Source organism: Dipodomys spectabilis, unplaced genomic scaffold (assembly GCF_019054845.1).
Source record: "Dipodomys spectabilis isolate Male_0828 unplaced genomic scaffold, ASM1905484v1 ptg000015l, whole genome shotgun sequence".
In the NCBI taxonomy this organism is placed as follows: Eukaryota; Metazoa; Chordata; class Mammalia; order Rodentia; family Heteromyidae; genus Dipodomys; species Dipodomys spectabilis.
Window position 1 is genome coordinate 445,798 of NW_024870692.1, and position 24,027 is coordinate 469,824.

Here is a 24,027-nt window from a genome sequence, read left to right on the forward strand (position 1 = left end):
CTACGCTCTCCCCCCCACCCAATCTTACCCTCCCTCCCCCCTCCACACCGACATTGTAAAGCTGGTTTTGACATGACATTTTGTACTTCTCATTGTTGCAACATGTACACCTGAATCCTTCAACGACTTGTTTGTCCCCATCTCCTCCACATGTTATACTAACATCAAATATAGTGAAAGCGGGGGTTACACTGTGGGGGAGGGACATACAAAGCAACAAAGAAATCATCTTATAAATGCGTTAGAAACACATGCATGAAAGAAACAAAAACATTGAAATACATATTAAAGGGTTCGTTTTCCTAACATCACATTATCTGACCTTTTCCGCTTGACTCATACCTATACTAGATATTGCAAATAAGGGAAACCATGGGACCTATGTTTCTTTGGGCCTGGCTTACTTCACTTAATATATTTTTTCCAAGCCTTTCCATTTCCTAACAAATGGGGAAATGTCATTCTTTCTGATGGAGGCATAGAATTCCATTGTGTATATATACCACATTTTCTTGATCCATTCATCTACTAAGGGGCATCTGGGTTGGTTCCATATCTTAGCTATGGTAAATAATGCTGCAATAAACATAGTTGTGCTGGTAGCTTTAGTGTGGTCTTTTTCGCAAACATTAGGGTAAATGCCCAAAAGTGGGATTGCTGGGTCATAGGGGAGTTCTATGTGAAGTCTTTTGAGGAACCTCCATACTGCTTTCCAAAGTGGTTGAACAAGTTTACATTCCCACCAACAATGAAGTAAGGTTCCTTTCTGTCCACATCCCCTCCAGCATCTGTTGTTGTTAGAGTTCTTGATTTTTGCTGTTCTAACTGGAGTGAGGTGATATCTCAATGTTGTTTTGATTTGCATTTCTTTTATGGCTAGGGACGTTGAACATTTCTTCACGTGTCTATTGGCCATCCTTCTTTCTTCTTCAGAGAAGTTTCTCTTTAAGTCTTTCGCCCACTTATTTATTGGGCAGTTGTTTCTTTGAGGATTTGTTGTTGGGTGGTTTAATTTTTTGAGTTCCAAGTATATTTTAGATATGAGACCCTTGTCCGTTGTATGGCTAGTAAAGATCTTCTCCCAATCCGTGGGCTTTCTATTGATCTTGCTAGCTATGTCATTTGCCCTGCAGAAGCTCTGCAACCTTATGCAATCCCATTTGTCCAACCTTTCTTTGATTTGTTGTGTTTCCGGGTCTCTATTCAGAAAATTTCAGCCTGAGCCAAGGAGACCTAGGGTTTCTCCTATTCCATCCTGTAATGTTTTCAGAGTGTCTGCTTTGACTTCAAGGTCTTTGATCCATTTGGAGTTGATTCTGGTGCAGGGTGATATATAAGGATCTAGCTTTAGTTTTCTACATGTAGTTAACCAATTTTGCCAGCACCATTTACTGAAGAGGCTGTCTTTCTTCCATTCTATTGTTTTAGCTCCCTTATCGAAGATTAGATGGCTATAGGTCTGTAGGTTCATTTCTGGGTTTTCAGTTCTATTCCATTGGTCCTGAGGTCTGTTCTTATGCCAATACCAAGCTGTTTTGATTACTATGGCTTTATAGTAGAGTTTGAAATTTGGTATTGATATTCCTCCAGCAGTGTTCTTTCCGTTGAGGAGCGTTTTTGCTATTCGGGGTCTTTTATTGTTCCATATGAATTTTTGGATTGCCTCTTCTATTTCCTTGAAGAATGAGGGTGGAATTTTGATAGGTATTGCGTTGAATTTGTGGATAGCCTTGGGAAGTATTGCCATTTTCACGATGTTAATCTTTCCAATCCAGGAGCATGGGAGGTTTTGCCATTTTTTAAGTTCTGTGTTGATTTCCTTTTTCATGATTTTAAAGTTTTCTTCATAGAGGTCCTTCACTTCTTTAGTTAAGTTAATTCCTAGGTATTTTATTTTTGGGGGGGCTATTACAAATGGAGTTGCTTTCCTAATTTCAGCCATACTTTTCTCATTGTTGGCATACAGAAAAGCCATTGATTTTGAGGGGTTAATTTTATAACCTGCTATTTTGCCAAAGTTTTGAATCAGCTTGAGTAATTTGGGAGTGGAGTCTATGGGATTCTTTAAATACAAGATCATGTCATCTGCAAAGAGGGAGAGTTTTATTTCTTCTTTTCCTATTTGGATCCCCTTTATGTCTGCATCTTGTCTTATTGCTGTAGCTAGGCATTCTAATACTAGATTGAAGAGAAGTGGAGAGAGTGGGCATCCTTGTCTTGTTCCTGAGTTAAGAGGAAATGGCTTTAGTTTTTCACCATTGAGTATAATGCTGGCTGTAGGTTTGTCATATACAGGCTTTATTGTATTGAGGAATGTTCCAAGGATTCCTAATTTTTCCAAAACCTTCATCATGAAGGGGTGTTGGATCTCGTCGAATGCTTTTTCTGCATCTATTGTGATAACCATGTGGTTCTTATTCTTGCTCCTGTTGATGTGATGAATAATATTAATTGATTTGTGTATATTGAACCAGCTTTGCATCCCTGAAATGAATCCTGTTTGATCGTGGTGTATGATTTTTTGGATGAATTGTTGAAGTCGGTTGGCCAAAATTTTGTTGAGAAGTTTTGCATCAATGTTCATCAAAGAAATGGGTCTATAGTTCTCTTTCTTTGATGAGTCCCTGCCTGCTTTTGGGATGAGGGTTATGATGGCTTCATAGAATGTGTTCGGTAGTGAGCTTTCTCTTTCAATTTCATTGAAGAGTTGGAGGAGAATTGGTGTGAGCTCTGCTTTGAAGACCTTGTAAAATTCCGCTGTAAAACCATCTGGTCCTGGAGTTTTCTTAGCTGGGAGGTCTCTTATTGCTGTTTCTATTTCAATGCTTGATATGGGCCTGTTAAGATAGTTTAACTCATCTTGGTTTAGTTTTGGCATGTCAATATTTGCTAGGAGGAGGTCCATTTCTGTCAAGTTCTCAAACTTATTAGCATAAAGTTTTGAGAAGTATTCCCTTATAATGTTCTGAATCTTGCTTGTTTCCGTGGTGATGTTTCCATTCTCATCTCTGAGTTTATTAATTTGGGTGTGTTCTCTTCTTTTTCTGATAAGATTTGCTGAGGTCTGTCAATTTTGTTAAGTTTTTCGAAGAACCAACTCTTTGTTTTGTTGATTCTTTCTATAGTTTTCTTGGATTCTAATTCATTTAATTCTGATTTAATTTTGATTATTTCTTTCCATCTACTGGATTGGGGTTTATCTTGCTGCTCTTTTTCAAGGAGGTTTAGATGTGTCATTAAATTGTTAGTTTCAGATCTCTCCAATTTGTTGATGTAGGAGCTCAGAGCTATAAACTTGCCTCTGAGTACTGCCTTTGCTGTGTCCCAGAGGAGCTGGTAATTTGTGTGTTCATTTTTGTTGAATAGCATGAACATTTGAATTTCCTTTCTAATCTCTCCCATGACCCACTCATGATTCAGCAGTGTGTTGTTCAGCCTCCATGTGATACCGGACTTTCTTTGGTGGCTTTTGGTGTTGAGTTCTAATTTTATTCCCTTGTGGTCAGAGAGGATGCAAGGTATAACTTCAATGTTTCTGAATTTAGACAAGTTTTCTTTGTGGCCTAAAATGTGGTCTATTTTAGAAAACGTTCCATGTGCTGCTGAGAAAAACGTGTATTCTGATGCTGCTGGGTGAAATGTTCGGTAGATGTCTGTTAAGTCTAGTTGATCTTTGCAGCTGTTTAGATCTGTGGTTTCTCTGTTGAGTTTTTGCCGAGTTGATCTATCTAGTGGGGAGAGTGGTGTGTTAAAATCCCCAACAATTAATGTCTTTGGATCTATATGAGATTTGAGGGAAGTAGTGTTTCTTTGATAAATTTGGGTGCTCCATTGTTTGGTGAATAGATATTTAGAATTGTAATATCCTCCTGAAGGAGAGATCCTTAAATTAGTATGTAGCGACCTTCTTTATCTCTTCTCACGAAATTTAATTTGAAGTCTATTTTATCTGGTATTAGGATTGCAACTCCCGCCTGTTTATGCGGTCCGTTTGCTTGGTAGATTTTGTTCCAGCCTTTAACATTGAAAATGTGTTTGTTTTTTCGGGCAAGATGTGACTCCTGCAGGCAGCAGATAGAAGGGTCTTGTTTTTTAATCCAACTAAACAGTCTATGTCGCTTAATTGGAGAGTTCAGTCCGTTAACGTTAAGAGATAGGACTGAGAGGTATTTGGGAGTTCCTGCCATGTTATCTACCTTCTTGGGGGCTGTGAAAACTGGGTTCTTCCTATGGTTCTTGGATTCTCAGTTTGGGTGCAGTTTCTTGGTCTTTATTCCGGTCTTGTTGGTTTTCTATGTGTAGGACATCTTTAAGAGTCTTTTGTAGGGTTGGTTTGGTGGATATGTATTGTTTCAATTTTTCTTTGCTATGGAAGGTTTTTATTTGGCCTTCCGTTATGAAGGAGAGTTTAGCTGGGTACAGTATTCTTGGTTGATAGTTGTTTGTTTTTAGGGCATGGCATACATCATTCCAGGCTCTTCTTGCTTTGATTGTCTCTGCTGAGAAATCTGAGGTGATTCTAATTGGTTTCCCTTTATAGGTGATTAACCTTTTCTCCTTGACAGCTTTAAGGATCTTTTCCTTGGTCTGAGTTGATCCTGTGTGGATTATAATGTGGCGGTGGGATGTCCTATTCTGGTCTGGTCTATTTGGGGTTCTAAAGGCTTCTTGTATCTGGATAGGCCTATCTTTTTGCATGTTTGGAAAGTTCTCTGCTAGGATCCTGTTAAACAAATTTCCTAGATCATTAACTTCTGTTTCTAGGTGCTCCTCTACACCCATTATCCTTAGATTAGGCCTTCTGATGGTGTCTTCCAGGTGTTGGATAGATCTATCATATTTCTTGGACTTGTCTTGGATGGTTGTATGTTCTTTCTCTATAATATCTAGGCTGTCTTCAATCCCTGAGATTCGATCTTCTGCATGGTCTAACCTGCTGTCAAGACTCTCTACTTTGTTTTTTATCTCTTTTCCTTCTAATTGGTCAGCTTTGATGGCTTCAAGTTCTTTGTTGAAGCTCTGTTTTAGGTCTTGTATGAATTTCTTTACTTCCTCAATTGGGTGTTCAGTGTTTGTTCTCAAATCACTTAGTTGATTGGTTATGGTTTCTTTGGACTCCCATTCCTTCTGTTGGGTTCCATTCAGCATTCCCTTTGTGGTCTCCCTGACTTCCTTCAGCTCTTTGTTAATGGATTCCATGAATGCCTTTAGTGATCTTTGTGTGTTCTCTAACTGGTCTCTCAATTCCTGTATTACTCTTTGATTAGCTTCCTCCTGTTCGTGGGATTCCTGCAGATCTCTTTGAGTGTTCTCAGCCTGCTCACGCCATTCCTCCCTTTCTCTTTGAATATTCTCAAGTTGTTCACGCAAATCCTGTATCAGTTTTTGAGTAGCTTCCTCACGCTTATGATATTCCTGTATAAACTTCTGGGATGCCTCCTCTCTCTCCCTATCATGCTCATACAGAGTCCTTTGTACGTTGTCAAACTTTTCATTTATCATGTTTGCCACCAGTGTTTGTAGAGCTGTTTGGGAACTCTCCTCTGGATTATTCATTATCTGTTCTAACCCCTGATTATCAAGATTGGGAATTGAGATACCCGAATTTGCCATTTTTCTTGTGTTTTTCCGGCTTACTCTGCCCATTTGAGATGAAGATAGCACCAGTTTTGTGCTAGAACACTATCTTAAGGCAACCATCAACCAAAGTTTGCATTTGTACAGTCAATAGTCTACAGATACAATCTAGTTCAACAGATACATCTATTCAACATCAAACAACTATATGTTAATGGACTTTGAACCGCAGAGAAGAATTTGGAAAACCAGAAATTATTAGGGTTAGGGAGAGATGTGGGTAAAAAATAGGAATAGATTGGTGTGGGGAGGCACAGGGAGAGTTAACTATATCCTAATCACAATGCAGGAAATAGGTTGGGTAGGATGCAAGTAGAGAGAGAGAGAAAAAGAAGAAAGAGACAGGGGAATGAAAAGAGACCAGAAAAAAAATAGAAACATAAAAATTAATGTTATTATAGAGATTAAAAGACCATCTATGTAGAGAGGAATGTGAATATATTGAGAGAAAGGGTGGGACATAGAGGAGATGTGAAAAACTTAAAAAAAATGCTTAAAATATTATATAGGTATAAAGAGGTAATACTGCTATTAATGAATTTAAGTCTCAGAGGTTTTGAATTGAGTGATAAATTTGTGGATTAAGTGTGTACACAATGGGGGATAGGGTCTACTAGTTAACTACGGGTTTATCTGAGGATGTGCAGGACAAGAGTTAAGTCACATAAAGAAGAACAAAAGAGAGGAAATGGTGGAAAGGATAGGAAAGGGAGAAGAAAAGATCAGAAGTTCAGTAGAGCTAGACAAAAAACAAAAAGATAATTAAGAAAGAAAGAAAAAGAGAAAGAAGACAAGAAAAGAAAGGAAAACGCACATTCACATATTCCTAAAATAAAAATTATAAGAGGAGAAAAAAAAAGTTACTGGAAAAGAATTATTTTTTCAGAAGAGGCAAAAATTAAAGATTAATAAAAGTTTTAGAAAAGGAAAAAAAATTTTTTATATATATAAGGTACCAAAAAAAAAAAAAGAAAAGAAGAAGAAGAAGAAAAAAAAAAAAGTTCTTTGATTTTTTTTTTGGGAGGGGTGGGAAGAATCCTGTATCTCCCTTTTGTCTGTAACCAGCCTCTTGTTGGAGTCTCTGGTCAGCTTGAGGTCCTGTGGCTTGATTGGTTTCTTAAGTCAGTTTGTTGGAACAGGCAGAAAAATGCTCTGCTTTACCCAAGATTTTGAGATTGCCCCTCCCAGGTTAGTTTACTGGGAGGGTGATCTGCTTTGAGAATCACAAAAGAGGGGGATGCAGTGATGAGGCTAGGTTCTGGGTAGAATTGAGGCCTTTCAACAAACAGTAGCTTTTCCCTGGGGCTATTTTGTGAAAAATCTCACAGCACCCAGCCTGGAGCCATTCTCAGGGTTTCTGTTTTTCAATTGATTGTGGTGGCTGCTAGAGGGAGGGGCAGCCTCTGGCTCTGGTTACCCAGTGAGGAGAGCTACTCCAATGGCTGGCGCCTGAGCTGGGTGACTTTTCCCTGGATGGAACTGAGTCTGTGAGGTCACTTCGCCGTTAAGTTCTTGTGACCTGCTAAATGACTCGTTTTATTCCAAGGCCTGAGCTGGAGCTAGCAGCTCCTCTGAGCTTTGTCGGTATCCAAGATGGAGATCACCGGTGTTGGGGGGGGAGGGGTGGCCTTCCCTCCTCTGCTCCCTGAGAAGGAGTGAGGAAGTCGGGCTTCTACTCACGCCGAGTCTTGGATCCTGGGTCGTCTCTGGTCTGCAAAGTGCAGGATGAAGATATCCGCTCCTTGTCGGTTCTTGCTGGTTTTGAGTAGAATCCGCTCATCTGCTGCGTCTGGCTCCTTCATCCCGGACTCTCTGTGTCTCAGGTATGACCCCTTGGCGGTGGTCGCCGCCGCGACTCTGCCGCCGCAGCGGCAGCTGCTGGCAAGGGCTCAGATGTGTCTTCTTGGCTTCCCCTCTCTTGACTAACTCTCTGTCCTGTGATGGCACACTTGGTGTGATTCTCTGGCTTAGGACTGTTCACTGGAACTCTAAAACTGCTTTCTATGCAAGAGCTTGTTCAGATTCCAGCTTCTCCTCTGCCATCTTCCTGGACCATCTCATTGTTATAATGGGTAAAACTGTATCCTTATTTCAGCATTTTGCTCTGTGTGTGTGTGTGTGTGTGTGTGTGTGTGTGTGTGTGTGTATGTGTGTGTGTGTGTGTACGTGTCAATCCTGCGGCTTGAACTCAGAGCCTGGTCACTGACCCTGAACATTTTTGCTCAGCTAGCACACTACCACTTGAGCCACAGCTCCATTTCAAGCTTTCTTGTGGTTAATTGGAGTCTCGGGGACTTTCTTGCCCTAGCTGGGGATGAATTGCAATCTATAGATCTCAGTCTCTTAAGTAGCTAGGATTACAGGGGTGAGCCATAAGTGCTTGGATTCTTCCTGCATTTTATTAAATAAATTAAGCCATAAAATAAATACTTTGAGCTCTTCATTATTTAGAACTTTCTTCTGTCAACTATCTTAGTTATGATTCTGTCTTTAATAAAGTCCAAGGACACAGAAAAAGAGGGACAAAATAAGGAAATGCAGCAGCGTTACTCACTAGATACTACGTTGAAAATGAACTATACAACTTGTGTATTGGGACAGGAATGAAAAGTTGTGAGAGAGCAAGAAAAGGGGTGTCACTGCCCAAAAAGAAATGGGCTCTTTACTGACTTATGTAACTGTAACCACCTGTGCACATCATTTTTATAATAACAATAAAACAAATTAAAACAGATTAAGTACCAGCCAAGCTTTTTCTTACTTTGTGATAAGAATAGACTCCACCTCAATTTGTCATATCTCTTCCTCATTTCCATTTAATAATTCCCTAGAATGGTATTTTGGGTCCATTCTCCTACCAACATTAGGCATTTTCAGCATCTTTGTCAAAGGTGTTCAAGCCTCTATCATACCAAGTTCCAGGGGCCAGGTCTAGTGTACATGTTTGGGTATTTCTTATACTCATACCTGACTGGTCTGGAACCAATTTCTTTGTCTGTTTGTGCTAGGTAGTGAAATACCATACACAGATTAGATAATTTCTCAAGAATGGACATTTCTTTCTCACAGTTCTGGAGACTTGGGAAATTCAAATGTTAACCTTATTTCTGATGAGGATCTTCTCTGTCCTCACATTTCAGAAATTGGAGGGGTGAGATAGACAAAAGTTCTGAGAAGCCTCTTTTACAGAAGTCTAATCCATTAATAAGAAGGGGGCCTTCATGGTCCAATCACCTTTTAAACAACTCCTGTCTTGATATTGTCATATTTAAATCTATGTTGCAACATTGGTTTCAAAGAGGACAAAAACATAGCACCATTATATATGTGTTATATACACATATATTCTAAAACATTAAGCCTTTATTAGATATATGATATACAAGTACTCAGTCTCATTCTTTTTTACTTTCTTAATAATACCTTTGATGTATGAAAGCTTTTAATTTTGATAAAACTAAGTTTTGCTATTTTTCTTCTTGCTTGTCCTTTCAGCTAATAATTTATTGCCAAATCTAAGGTCATGGAAATTTTCTTCTGTGATTTGTACTTCTAAGAATTTTATGGATTTTGGTTTTACATTTAGGTCATTGATCCATTTCTAATTTTTGACATGGGATATTTTAAGGGTCAAGCTTATTAATTTGCATGTGAATACTAGTTGTCTTAACAACACTTATGAAAGCTACTACTCTTTCTCCCATTGAATGACCTTGGAATTCATGTTGACAATCAATTGCCACAAGTAGGTGATTATTTATGGATCTCAATGGCATTCTCTCTCTATATATATATATCCTTAAGCTTTGAATGTTGTACTTTGTAGTGCATATTGAAATTGAGATGCATGAGTTCTCTGACAATATTTTGACTATTTAGGGTATCTTGCAATTTCATGTGAATGGAGAGTCATTGTTTCTATATCTGAAATAGAATTATCTAATATATCTATATTAGAATTGTGTGTGTGTATACACACGTATACAAGTCAAAGACTTTACTCTCTCACACAGGTTTTTGCTCACAGCTGGCAGTATAATACTTGAAACAAACCTTAACTTCTGGCTTTTTGCAGTTTACTTGGAGATCAGAGTCTCAAGGATTTATCTGCCTGAACTGGCCTTGAACTTCAATTCTCATCTCTCAGCATCTTGAGTGGCTCAGATTATAGGTATAAACCACTGGTGTTGGGCTAATCAGAACAAATGTGATAAGGAACATACTGATTCTTTACATCACATTGAATATTATAACGTCTACAATATTAAGTCTTCCAATCCATTTTTTCAGGTCTTCTTTAACTTTTTGGAAAAAAAATGTAGTTTTAACTTTGTAGGCTTAATTCATACTTGTATTATTTTTTTCTATTATAATTGGAACAATTTTCCTAATTTCTTTTTTAAGTGTTCCTTACTACTTTGTAGAAATATAATTGATTTTTTTGTGTGTTGATCCTGTATCTTGTAACATTACTGAATTTATTACCTTAAGTAGGATTTTATTAGGTTGTGTATATATGTGGATTTATCTATGAATATAGTTTCACATCTCTCTTATGTTTTGATACATTTAAGAAATTATTTTGTTACCTAATATCTTTGAAGAATTATCAGTAAAATGTTGAATAGCAGTTCTGCAAGTGAGTATCTTTGTTTTGTGTCTGATTTTAAAGACAAAGCTTTCAGTGTGTCACCTTTCAACACTGTAAATTCTGGGCTTTTTATGATTGCTTTTTATCATTTTGGGAGAGTTCCCCTTCATTTCCCATTGGCTGAGTATGTCTCATCATGAAAGAACATTAGATTTTGCCAAATGCTTTCTTATATCAATTGAGATGATTATGTCATTTGTTCTTTGATTGTATTGATGTAGTGTGTTGTACTCATTGATTTTTTTTTTTTTTTTGCTAATCCCGTGGCTTGAACTTGGGGCCTGGGCACTGTCCCTGAGCCTCTGTGCTCAAAGATAGTATACTACCACTTGAGCTACAATGTCACTTGCAGCTTTTTATGAGTAGCTTATTGGAGATAAAAGTCTAATGGACTTTCCTGCCTTGGCTGGCTTCAAACTGTGATCATTAGATCTCAGGCTCCTGAGTAGCTAGGATTATAGTCATGAGCCACTGGTGCCTGGCTGATTAATATTCTTATATTTGTATTCCTGGGGGGGAATCTCACTTGGTTATGAGGTGTAATATTTTGATGTTCTGTTGGATTTGTTTGGTTATAATTCATTTGGGATTTTTATATCAATATTCATCAAGGATGTTAGTCTATATTTCTTCTGCTTGTGGTCTTTCCATTGTCTGACTTTGGAATCAAGCTAATAATGAATTATATTTGGAAAGAGTATGAGTAGGAGTGACATTGTTGTATGGTAAGAAACAGAGAAGCCACATTTTGAGAGGTCAAATTGAAAATCTGGAGATCTGGTATTGGAAATCTGGTGTCTACAGGTATATTACTGCCTCAAAGACCTGCAGCCCAAAATTGAGCCCAAACCAAGTTTTTAAAGACAAAAACCACATGCTTAAGATATGGAACAGTCATTCTCGGAGCAAGGCCAGATAAAATGACATCTACATATTCTCTGAACCACAGCTCTCCTAGCTCTCCTGGAGCTTAGCATATGCAACTCAAAGAGTGGCTTGTCTTACCTCTAGGATTTTGAAGCTGGATGAAAAGCCCCATCAGCAGTTGGCTCCAGGATGGCTGTGAAAACAAGGTTATACCGTCTTCTTATTTCATTCCCTACTTCTTTTATGTACTAAAATCAAATCATTGATTTCTAAGTGAGAAAGCTATATTAGGCCTTTAGGAATGTGAAGCTTAACCAAGTTACTTTAACCAAAGTTTACAGAAGACAATCTCCTGGGCTAGACCTGTTTCATTAGCATTAAACAATATGTCTATCCTAAGGCTACCCTTTAGTTTTTTTGTCTGGGCTATTTCCATCTGTAATTTAAGCAGTCTGCAGCAGTCAAAGTTGGCTCCATATGACTGGTACCCATATAAACATAACAGCAATCCTTTTCCAGGTCAGGCTGGGTAAGGTTTACAAATATATGTAGCACAGAATGTCACGCAACAAAAGCCTTAGTTCCAGCAGACCCGTAGTGGCCTTTCATCTGGAATCAACCAAGTGTGATGGAGCCAGGCAAGGTTCCCATCTATTTTACCCAGTGGGAGTGGCCAGGATGACAATATAGGGTCTCTTCCAGATGGCTGTAAGGCTGTAATTGATGAACTTCTTAACCCAAACAGAATCTCTAGGTTGGAAGTGATGGGTTGGATCTAGGCTGGGCCATACCAGTGTGTCCTGTTTATACATCTCTTACTGAATTGCCTGTAAATTCTGCACAGACTTAAGGAAGCATAATTAATTAACCTAAGGTGTGGATGACAGGCTGGGGCATGATGATAATTTTGGCAACCAGATTTCCTACAATAAGGCTAGGATTTCCTGTGCTGATATAAGAGGCTTGAGCCTATAACCATATCAGTTTTTCCCCCATGCCTATTCCTTTAATCTATCTTGCCTCACTTTCCCCCCAAATGATTGGTCCCTCGATCTTAAGAAGAGCTAATGGGTGAAGATCCATTTTCTGTAACCTGACCTTTGGTGACCTTTACAATGCATAACAGTAACCTGTGAAGGTTCCAAACAGCCCAATAGGACACCACGGCAGGTCCATGCCCTTTTAGGTACAAACCTCTTTTCCTGAACAGATGAATTTATGTGGGTAGTGCCATACTAAAATTCACTGCCAATTAGAGCTTTGAGCAAATACTGGGTGCTGGGATTTTTGTTAACTTTAAAATATCCCCCCATTTGACAACTTTAGCTTTTTAGTACCAACTATAACAGATAACTGACAGGCAAGGGTATAAGTTCCTGCCTAGCTCCAAAGTAGACAGACATGGGCATTAGATAGGCCTGCTCATAAACCATTTTATTACCTCCCAGCACAAGTGACTCCAGGATCTGACACTATCTCTCTCATATAAGCAGTGTCTTGCAGCTGCATCTGAATGCTTCCTCATTGCTAGGACAAGCTTTGTCCCAGGAGTGTCTTGTCCTACTTTGTAGGTTACTGTTTTTGAGCTCAGGGCCTGGGTGCTGCCCATGAGCTCTCCTGCTCAAGGATAGCACTCTACCACTTTGAGCCACAGCACCACACCTCTAGCATTTTGTTGGTTAATTAGAGACAAGAGTCTCATAGGAATCCTTTTGGGCTGGCTTCGAACTATAGTCCTTAGATCAAATGAGTCTTTGTCCAAAGCCCCTTTACTCCAGTTGAAGCAACAAGGAGATCAATAGAAATAGTTTTTAAGCATAGAGAACCCCACACTAACCTTCCAGTCCTGCCCTCCAGTAATCCCCTCAACCCTATTACTCATTCCAGATACAGGGACCTTGCCAGCACACTCCTGTGTGGAGACTCTGGAGGACCTGCTACCTCACCTAGACCACATTAGGGAGGAGCCATTAAAGGACTCTCTGTTTACCTAATCAGGTAGCTGGTTAGTAACAGATGGTAGCTCCTTCCTCTGAGAAGTTTCACAGGTAGCCGGATATGCTGTTGTGTCAGTCTCTGGTGTCGTGGATTCTGGCCCTCTGCCTCTCCACAACACCAATCAATAGGCCAAATTAGTAGGCTTAACACAGACCTTCCACCTGGCCTTGGGACATTCTCTGATGGTATACATGGACTCTAAATATGCTTTCCATACTGTCCTATCTCATGTAGCTCTCTGGAAGGACGGACACCTATTCACAACTAAGGGAGCCTCAGTAATAAATGGGTCCTGACCTGTTAAAGGTCTCTTTCCTCCCCTCAGCCACTGGCATAGTTCATTGCAGGAAGCACAGGTCAAATGACCCAATAATAACCAAGGGAAACAACCTGGCCGATGAAACTGCCAAATGCACTGCTATATCATCAAAACAATGGGCAGTAACACTGCCAATAACAGAGGATCCTGTTCCTCCCTCTAGGCAAAACATCCTTAAATACCTTCACCATCGTTTCCACCTCCAGATAAGGGCCTTAAGGGTGTTCCTAAAACAGAGCCTTCCCCTAACCTGGCCAACACACAATTGCTTATGCAACTGTCATAAACCTGTGAAGTATGCCAAAGGGCAAATCCAAATACCAATGTGCAGCCACTCCCTTCCCAACCTATGAGGCTTGAGGAAACCTCCCAGGAGTAGACTGGCAAACTGATTTCATCCACAAGCCAACCGTCCTCAGGTACAGATACTTGCGAGTGTTTGTGGACCTTCATGAGATGGATAGAAACATTTCCCACTGCCACCAAGAAAGAAAGTCTCCTCTGTGTTGCAGCATCTCTTACAGGATATAATTTCCTGCTTCGGCCTTCCTGCTTCCATCCAGACAGACACTGGCCTAGAATTTGCCTCCCCAGTGGCCCAGCTACTGGCTAAGTCTCTAAATATCTCCTGGTCTTCTCATATTCCCTATTGCCCTCAGTCCTCAAGAAAGGTAGAATGTGGCCACCGCTCCCTTAAGCAAATGTTGACTAAGCTGTCCCTTGAAATACATCTAGATTGGCTAAAGATTTTACCTTTAGCTCTTTTCTGCTTAAGGGTCTTGCCAAAAATAACCACCCCTAACATTAAGTCCTTTTGAAGTTATGTATGGCCGCCCACCTTTGCCTCCCCTTGGACTCCCCTTTGCGCCCCCCCCCCCCCCAATGCTGTCCTCTCTCCTTCCGTACCTGTACACTTTCCTCTGGAAGTATGTGGACATATATGAACCTAGGCCCTCCACACTGCTCTCCAAGGCTTCCATCAATGCTGGGGACCTAGTGTACATTTCAAGAAATTACCTGCCACAGGCACCTAGTTCCACCAAGCTCTCTGCTAAGTGGGAGGGACCCTACTCAGTAACTCTCTCTATTCCCACAGCTGTGCAGGTTCAGGGCTGTAACATTGGATTCACATCCAGCACGTTAAATGTCACATGCCTGATGGACCCTCATGTATGTCTGAGCCAACTGGACCCCTATCTCTATGGATAAAACAGATTGGACCCAGTCTTCCCCCAGTCATGGAGAAACCAGAGGACCCTACTCTGGATAAGTAACATCTTCATAACCATCACTTGATGAACTTCTTGTACAGTACCTGATACCTCCCTTCCCCCTCATTGACTACAGCACCCCCTCTCAGCAGGAAGTAGCTCCAGAAGACAAGTCCTTCACCCATATTCCCTGCCCAGTACTGTACATATTGAACCAAAAAGGGGAGAAATGTAAGGAAATGTCCACCTCACAGACTTAATCTCTGCCCTTGATGGCAGCACCTGCACAGTAGGTGAGGCACCTCCCACTTCCCGCCCCTGACGATATAAAAGGGGCCTCCAAAGAGCAAGAGAGCACCATTTTCTCTTTCTTCATGAGAACTTGGCCTTGGCAGCACCATTTTCTCCCTTTCCTCATGAGAACTTGGCAATAAATCTTTTCTTCTACTTGACTTTTGTCCACGTGGTCTTTTGGGTTACTTTCTGCCTGGATTACATTTTCCTTTCACCATCCCTTGGCATTCAGATCCTTGAGGCCATCCTCCAATGGCTTCAAGGAACCCATGTGCCATTTCCCCTAACCTCCTGCCCCAGCATTGGGATCTTGCTGGGGCTTTCAAATGTTGTATGGCAAGAAACAGAGAAGCCACATTTTGAGAGGTAGAATTGTCTCACCTCTGGGCTTTTGAAGCTGGATGAAAAGCCCATTACCCAGCTAGGTACCAGGATAGCTGTAAGAACAAGTTTTTGTTACCTAGACCCAGTCTACTTATTTCAATATTAATTATTTACGGACTACTGAAACCAGCTATTTCTGAACTTTTATAGCATTTCCCTTTACTCTGGAAAACTGGAAACAACTTTTGAAAAATCCAGATATCTGAAAGAATACCTCTTCATATCTTTCTGAATTAAGCTTTGATGGCTTTCATTTGAACTTGGAGCCTAGGATCTGTCCCTTAACTTATTTGCTACCACTTGAGTCACTGCTCCATTTCCTTCTAAGTGGCTAACTGGAGATGAAGTTCATGGACTTTCTTTCCTGGGCTGAATTCTAACTGCAATCTTTATAGTTCTTCAATATCTTTATTCATAAAGAAGTGGACAAGATCAGAGGCCTATGGACAGTCACTCAAGACTGATTCTTTCAGAATAAAGGATGAAAGGATATGTCTTATTAAAAAAACCTGGGACATATTTTATTTACATATGCCTGCTTATTTTCTCGTTAGCTTTCTTCATTAGCAATGGAGTCTATCCCTGTTACACCTGTATTTGAGGCCTTACTCTCAATGCCTGTGCTCTTATGTTGTATCTTACTGCTTCTATTAATTTCTCTCATTATATGAAGGTTGGTCTAAAGCCTTGGATAGTAATTTTTTTTTTTGGGTCCGGTCGTGGGGCCTGAACTCTGGGCCTGGGCACTGTCCCTCAGCTCTTCAGCTCAAGGCTAGTACTCTACCACTTGAGCCACAGCGCCACTTCCGACTTTTTTCTTTTTGCTTATGTGGTGCTGAGGAATCGAACCCAGGGCCTTGAGCATGCAAGGCAAGCGCTCTACCACTGAGCCACCTTCCCAGCCCTGGATAGTAATTTTTATGGAGGGTTATGTATATGATTGTCAAAGTATGAGTTAACAGTATTTTGGGAAAGCAATGATTTTTGATTTTATTTATATACCCCAACTGCTGAATCCCAATAACATTCAAGGAAGTTCATCCTCATGTGTGCTCACATGCATGACACACACATACATATACACACACACACATACACACACACACACACACACACACACACACACAAACACACATAGAGCATTCCTATCCATTAAAGGACCTTACTGTGACACCTAACCATATGAAAAATGTATTTCAGCTTTAATGTAACAATAGAGATTGAGACTCTTCATAGATCCATACTTTATTTGAGAGGAAACAACAGAGAGAGAGAGAGAGAGAGAGAGAGAGGGAAAACCTGATTTTAAATGAGCAAATCAAAATAACATTGAGATTCCACTTAATCCCAGTTAGAATGGCCATTATCAATAAAAAGCAGTATGGAGTTTCCTCAATAGATTAAACGTAAAGCTTCCCTATAACCCAGAAATTCCACTCCTAGGCATTTATCCAATTGACCACAAACTAGGCACACTAAAGCTATTAGCACAACCATGTTTATTGTGGTATTGTTTACCAAAGCCAAGATATGGTATCAACCTAGATGCTCCTCAGTGGATGAATGGATCAAGAAAAAGTGGTATATAGACACAGGAATTCTATGCTTCCATCAGAAAGAATCGCATTGCCCTATTCATAAGGAATTGGAAAGACTTGGAAAAAAATTTTACTAAGTGAAGTAAGCCAGACGCAAAGAAGCATAGGTTGTATGGTTTTACTCATTTGTAGCAATTATAATATACCTATAAATCTACCAGTAAAGAGTGGTTTGTAAAAGACAAAAAATTACATGTGGACATGATAAATTAAACAGGACTCTAAATAGTCACTCAATGAGACCATAGGAGGATATTTTTAGGAGACAATCACAAGGGCTCAATAGCTATGTGCATATGATCTTATCAAATTATATTTATCAAAATGAACAACAAGAAATTGAAGGAAGAGGTTTACGGTGTTTTATTTTTCCTCTTTCTGTTTTTGATTTTTGTCCTTTTTGTCTTGTATGTAAGTTTAGATATTTGAAATGGGAAGGTGAGATGGAGCACAAAAATGGTGGAACTAAAGTCAACTAATGCAGCAGTGATACTCACTAGACACTATATTGAAAATGAACTGTACAACTTGTATAGAAGAGGGTCAAGAGTGAATAAACTGGGAGAAAACGAGGGAAGAGGTGACACTATTAAAAAAGAAATGTACTTATTGCCTGATTTATGTAACTATAACCCCTCTATACATCCCTTTGACAATAAAAATGAATTTAAAAATGTGATATAGTTACAGAGTGGACTATTAGAGTACCTTAAAAAGAAGAAACTCCTGTCATCTGTAGCTGTATGATGGCACTTGGATGGCATTATAGTAAGTGAAATAAGTTACAGAATGACAACTAATACATAAGATACCACTTATATGAGGATTGTAAAAATACCAAACCCATAAAAGCAGAGAGCAGAACGGTAGCTGCTAAGGACTGGATGGAGGAACAAACCAGAAAGTGCTTCAACGTGCATAAAGTTTTTGGTATACAGATGATTAAGTTCTATAGATTCACCAAAAGCATTGTGTCTATATGATCGTATACACTAAGAGGATAGATACATGGTAATTGTTGTCAACTGAGGTAATTATTTGAATTGCTCTAACAAATACCTGAGAGAACCAACTTTAAAGATAACAAAAAGGTTTTGTGGTTTATAGTTTTGGAATTTAGAACCATTCGTTGGTTGGATCATTGCTTTTGGTGAGATCTTAGGTCATAGTCATTGTGAGAATACATAGAGGAATGTGCCCAAAGACAGGAGAAAACCTCCAATGAGATCCTATCTCTTAAAACTCCTCCTCCCAATAGCACCACAGGCTAGGAACCAGCTTTTAATGTGTGGACTTTTGGGAGATACTTCGCTATACCTGAGTATTTATGCACACACACACACACACACACTCTATGATAATCTTTTCGCAAAATTTAAAGGAAAAGATTAATCATAATTTGTGTTTTTAATCTTGCTTTTTAAGCAAACAAACACTAATCATAATTTTTTAAAAGGTGATGACAATTTTATTTTTCTGTTTCATTTGACTGTAGTGGAAAAGGCAATGGATTTGACACAGGTTGATTTATGCTCATTTGCTAAATCAAATAATCAAATGTGTGTTCAGAACTATTACAAGCCCAATTGTGAATGATGCCAGTGTTTCAGAGAAGAACAAGTTTCCTGCCTGGACCTTTCTGATTAAGGATTATATTTAAAGGAATGAGTAATAAAAAGCTATGCCATTGATGTACAGCAAAGAGGGGGAAAGAGTTGGGTAACCTCTATGTTGGAAAATGTTTCCAAGAAAGGGTAAGCTTTGAGCTGAGTGCAGAATTAGGGTGAATCAAGCGGATAAGGGAACAACTGGTCAAAGTATCTTCATCTAGCAGCAGCACAGTTTTAAGCAAATGGGCAACCTGTACTGCCAACTGGGCGAGAAGAATTTGACTGTTCTTTGCTCAGATCTTATGAGCCTCTGACCATTCCTGCTTGCTCGTGACTGCTCTGTGTTTTTCCTGGTCAGTCAGTACCTGCAGCATTTTAAAAGATATTAAAAGGTAAAAGTTCACATACAATGGAATTTATGGATAAACAAAGACATGGCAGCATGTTGATAATTGCTGAAATAGGGATTAGAATATTATACTATTTCTGATGAACTTGTGGACACCTTACTATCATTTTTTCAATGAAAATGTTTAAGATATGTGTTCTCTGATCTCCAACTCTAGCCAGTCTTTCTGATGCACTGACTACCTCTGCTCTGTTTAGTGTCTCTGCTGCACAGATTCTTATGGACTGTCTAAAGAAGGCCTGAGTTGTACCTTTGGTATGAGATTGGCTTAAGTAAGCCTTTAAAAACATTTCCAGGACAAAAACAAGTTCACATGCTCTAGTCATGTCCTTATTACTAGGCTTTAGCAGCTAGTGCCCAACTAGTGCCAGAATACAGTATCTATAGACTCATTCAGTACAAGTGTCAAAGTATCATCCACAACTAGAGTGCCCCATGTACAAGAGTCTCAGATGAGAACTTGGCCTGAATTCAGATCTTTGCTTAGTTCTTCCCTTCTCCTGGCTTTTTAAAGATTATTTTTTTTACCCTTTATGTTTTGATTTTTATTACTTTTAGTAGAATTTATTTATTAAATTATTATTTTAATTAACAATTGTATATTTTTATACAATACAATGTGATTTTTGATATAGATTCACAATGTGGAATAACTAAATCAGAGTGATGCCTTTCTTTTTTGAGATAGCATTTTATTTTGTTGTCCTGACCCTCTCTACCACCAGAGCTGGGATTGTTTGACATACCTGATTTATTACATACTTACTCTTTGGGGTAAAATACTTTAGATCTATTTTTTTAGTAATTTGAAATATAGAGTATGTTATGATGTACTACAGTCATTGTCCTAGGCATTAAATCACTAGGGTTTGTTTATCTTCTAAATGAAGCTGTCCCCTTCAATTAACATCTGTGTTTTCCCATATACCATTCTACCCAGACTCTGGTAAGCATCATTCTTTATTTTCTGTTCCCTTATCAGTTTCTCCTTGGAGCTCCACCTTGGTAAGTCTCATGTATATTACTCCTTATTCTGAGGTTCTTCTCTAAACAAAACATCTCCAACAATGGAGAATTAACTTGTCATATAAAGTTTGTACACCATCTTCAGTATCTAATGAGAGAACATATATGAGATTTGCAAGTATGAAATGTCTGCTACAGGTCTGTAGTATAGTTTATAACCATTTGACCTTCTGGTAATTTTACCAATAGAGAGTAAGGAAGGCAGGGACCTCTTATTAAAGTTAGCAGGTCATGTAATGTTCTTTCTAAAAAAATCAGACTGACACAAGCTCTAAGTCTCAGAAGTTTAGTGAATATGGTTTTTTTTTTATTGTGAGAGAATGCTAGACCAAAGGTAAACTTCTAAAAGAAATTGTGGAATATCTGAAAAGGTTTGTTCAATTTTGTTTCTCCCACTGCTGGGATTTAAATCTTGTTCAGCTTGTTTGATTAGTTGGTACTCTTCCACTTGATCTATGACTTAATCCCTACTCTTTGCTCATCAGAATTTTCTGACTGGCCTGGCTCCAAACTGTCATCTTCTAGATCTTAGCCATCTGAGTAGCTAGGATTTCATACATGAGCCATCAGTACCTGACCTGGAAAAGTTATGCTTCAAAGTAAAAGCTGCTATTTGGTGGGGGGAGGAGGGAAGGTAATTTAAATAATTTGCTTAAAAGAAAATCTGATGACTCATTATGGTTTCTTCTAATTCTTTGTTCATGAGGAAGCCTTTATGAGAATGATTATGTTGAACAGATATTAAATTGCTCATTACAATTTATGTAGTTTTGTTTGTTTGTTTATGGCTAAAGAGTAGATAGTGATTGAAAAAGGCCAACCAGGCCAGAGGTGAAATAACAAATTCAGATTATATTTTACAATTGTTCCAGAATACTACTTAATTTACCTCTGAAGTGCAGCAACTAGCTTTCAATGGCTGTGATGAAATGCCTGAGAAAATCTAAAGTAAAAAATACGTTTTATTTAGTTCACAGTTTTGAGGATTTCAGTCCATGGTCAATTGGTCTCTTGCTTTTGGGCTTGTGAAGAGGTGGCACATCATGGTAGAAGCCTTGTTTGAGGCAAAGCTGCTCATTTTACAAAGACTGGGGGGGGGAGTAGAAAAAGAATCTGGCATTCCACAATCCCCTTCAAGGGCATGTCACCTCACCTGAAATTTCCCACTAGGCATCTCCTCTTCAAATGCCTTCCTCTTGTAGTTACAAGATGCAGTTCATGTCCTTTAACACATGGGCTGTTGGAAACATTCTAGATCTCCACTACAACACAAAGCAAATAAAAGAGAGTGATAGTTTCCCATCTTTACTGGTTTTTCATTGAAATATCTTCTTGGTAACACTATTTTTATTGAAATTATTATTTTAGATGCGGGGGGGGAGAGAGAAAAAAATTTATATATATATATATATAGAGAGAGAGAGAGAGTGCTCTCTTTTGCAGTGTCTATTCTATTCTGAACAATCCATGTAAGCATTTTGTTGATCTTCCCATATTGGTGCACTGTTGTTTGACTATAATATTCAGATCCCTTTGAGTAACTGATCATTGAGGACTATATAATAATTAAAGCTTAGTTTCTTTTGTCAAGAAGTTATTTACATTAGATGATAATTTTTGTTGGGGGGGGGTGGCAAACCAGGGGATGGAACTTAGAGTTTGGGCACTGTCCTTGAGCTTTCTTGCTCAAGGCTAGCACTCTACCACTTGAGCCTCAGCTCCACTTCTGCCTTTTTGGTAGTTAACTGTAGATAAGAGTGTCACATACTTTCTTAGCCAAGCTGGCTTCAAATTATGATCTTCAGATTTCAACCTCCTGAATAGCTATGATTACAGGCATGAGACACTGGTGCCTGGACTAGATGATAAATTTTTAATATGAATATAGTCCATAGTCAAAAGTCTGTTTATGCATGTGTTTGCATGTGCTTGTATGTGCGACTGTGCATGTGTGTATGTATTCTATGAATCTGGTGATGAAGCGGATCTTCCCCTGATCTAAGTGTCCTTGTGGATATGAAATTTGTAGATAAGATCATTGATAATGCTGTGCAGGCATAAATGACTAATGGGAAGAGCAGTATGAATGATTAATGGACATATTAGAGAAAAGAGAACAACACTTTCAAGAAAGAAAGATGTCCTCTCTTTTGGAAGCTTTTATATGCCAGTGCTAATAATAATAAGGCTATTTTTCATAACATCCACAATTGCACATACATATACTTTCTCGTAGGACATGGATGGGATCTTACACAAAAAACGGTACTCATATTTATGCTATGAATCCCAATCTTGCAAATATGGAGTGGTGAATAGACAGCAAAATATTTTGTGGGACCTGAACAAATCTGACTTCTAGTGCAGGTTATAGTAGATGTACAGAAAGGATTTCTAGTGAACTGGCGAATTGGGCCTAGACAAAAACACCCCTCTATTTTTTTTTTTTACCATAGAAAATCACTGAGGCAGTGAAACCATTCAGTACAATGAAATTCAGGTGCTCATCATTCTAGAGTCTTTTATAGTAGGTGGTTAGTGAGGCAGGTAATTCAGTATAGAATATGTGAAGTCACATACAACTCTACTACGTACAGTTTGGTTTATTTGCCAGGCTTTCAATGTTTTGCTTTCAAAACTTAGTCTGGATTTTAGTAGTTTCTCTCATTTGCTTGCTTATTTGAGGTAGGATTAAGTTGTAAAGAAGAAAGTTTTCTACAAATTTATTTCTGAGAGGAAATGTGCCATGGGAAGTGAAGTTTCAACTCTGCAATTCAGAGAAATGGCACTGCATTTCTGCTCAGTTGCTTTTGGAGAACAGAAGAGCAGAGACAATGAACTGAATGCATCTACAGCAGGAAGACTATTGAGTTTGGTGTCTGTCTTCCAAGGTAGGGGGAGATAAAGTCAGGTCCTCCTGTCTCCTCTTCTGCTCTGTGTTCTCAGCATTAGGAACAGTAGTTTGAGAAACTAAGATTCAGTTTCAGGCAAGATCACCATATCCAATGGCTGTCCGATAATGGGGAGATAAGAGAGCAGACAGGGGTCTTATACAGGACAGGGAAATTTGTTCAGTCTTAGAAGTGTCAAGCAAAATAAATAAATAAATAAACAAATACATAAGTAAGTTAATTTGAGTGCTGATGGCTTACGCCTTTAATCATAGCTCTTCAGGAGGCTGAGATCTGAGGATTGTGGTTCTAAACCAGCCTGGAAACGAAAGTCAGTGAGGCTCTTATCTGCAATTCACCACCAAAAAGCCAGAAGTGAAGGTATCATTCAAGTAACAATTTACATTGGGAATTCATGATTGATTTTGCCATGAACTTAGAGCTGATAAAAAAATTAGAGTATTTAGATAAGTATAAAAAGCAATAAAAATAGTAAAAAAAAAATGGAAGGGTGTGGAATAGCTATGATGTGTATATTTAGTGTTTCAAAATAACTTTCTTATCAAACTTTTATGTAAAATAATTAGTTACAGAGTGATAAAATATAAAATTATATACAAAGAAAAATATCAGGGACACAGCCTAGGCCCTGAATTCAAGATCCAAGACAGCACACAGAAAAATAAAAAAGTACAAGGTCAAGACAAACTTTCCTATGAACTCAAACATGGAACAAATACAACTTCCCTATATGTTGTCTTGACCTACTTTTATCCAAATGGTTGACCTGATATCTTTCTTTTTCATAGTTGTTCCTAGTTTACAAAGAAGGCTTTCCTGCTACTCAGGTACATCTTTTGACTCTAATAGTTGACATCAATATTCTGAACATATAATTCTTGTTTTTAATATTAAAAATCCCAACGTTGTCATGGGCTGGACCCATACAAGGGGAGCCTCTCAGAATCATTAAGATAGAAAATGGTACTAGACATAAAGAAACTTGAGACCAAAAACTGACACAGAGGGCAGTGACTGAAACTTTTGGGGGGGGAATATGATAAACAATGAAAGCATATTGTTTTCATCATTGGTTATAATCATAGTAGTTCTTAGGACTATCTCTAAAAAT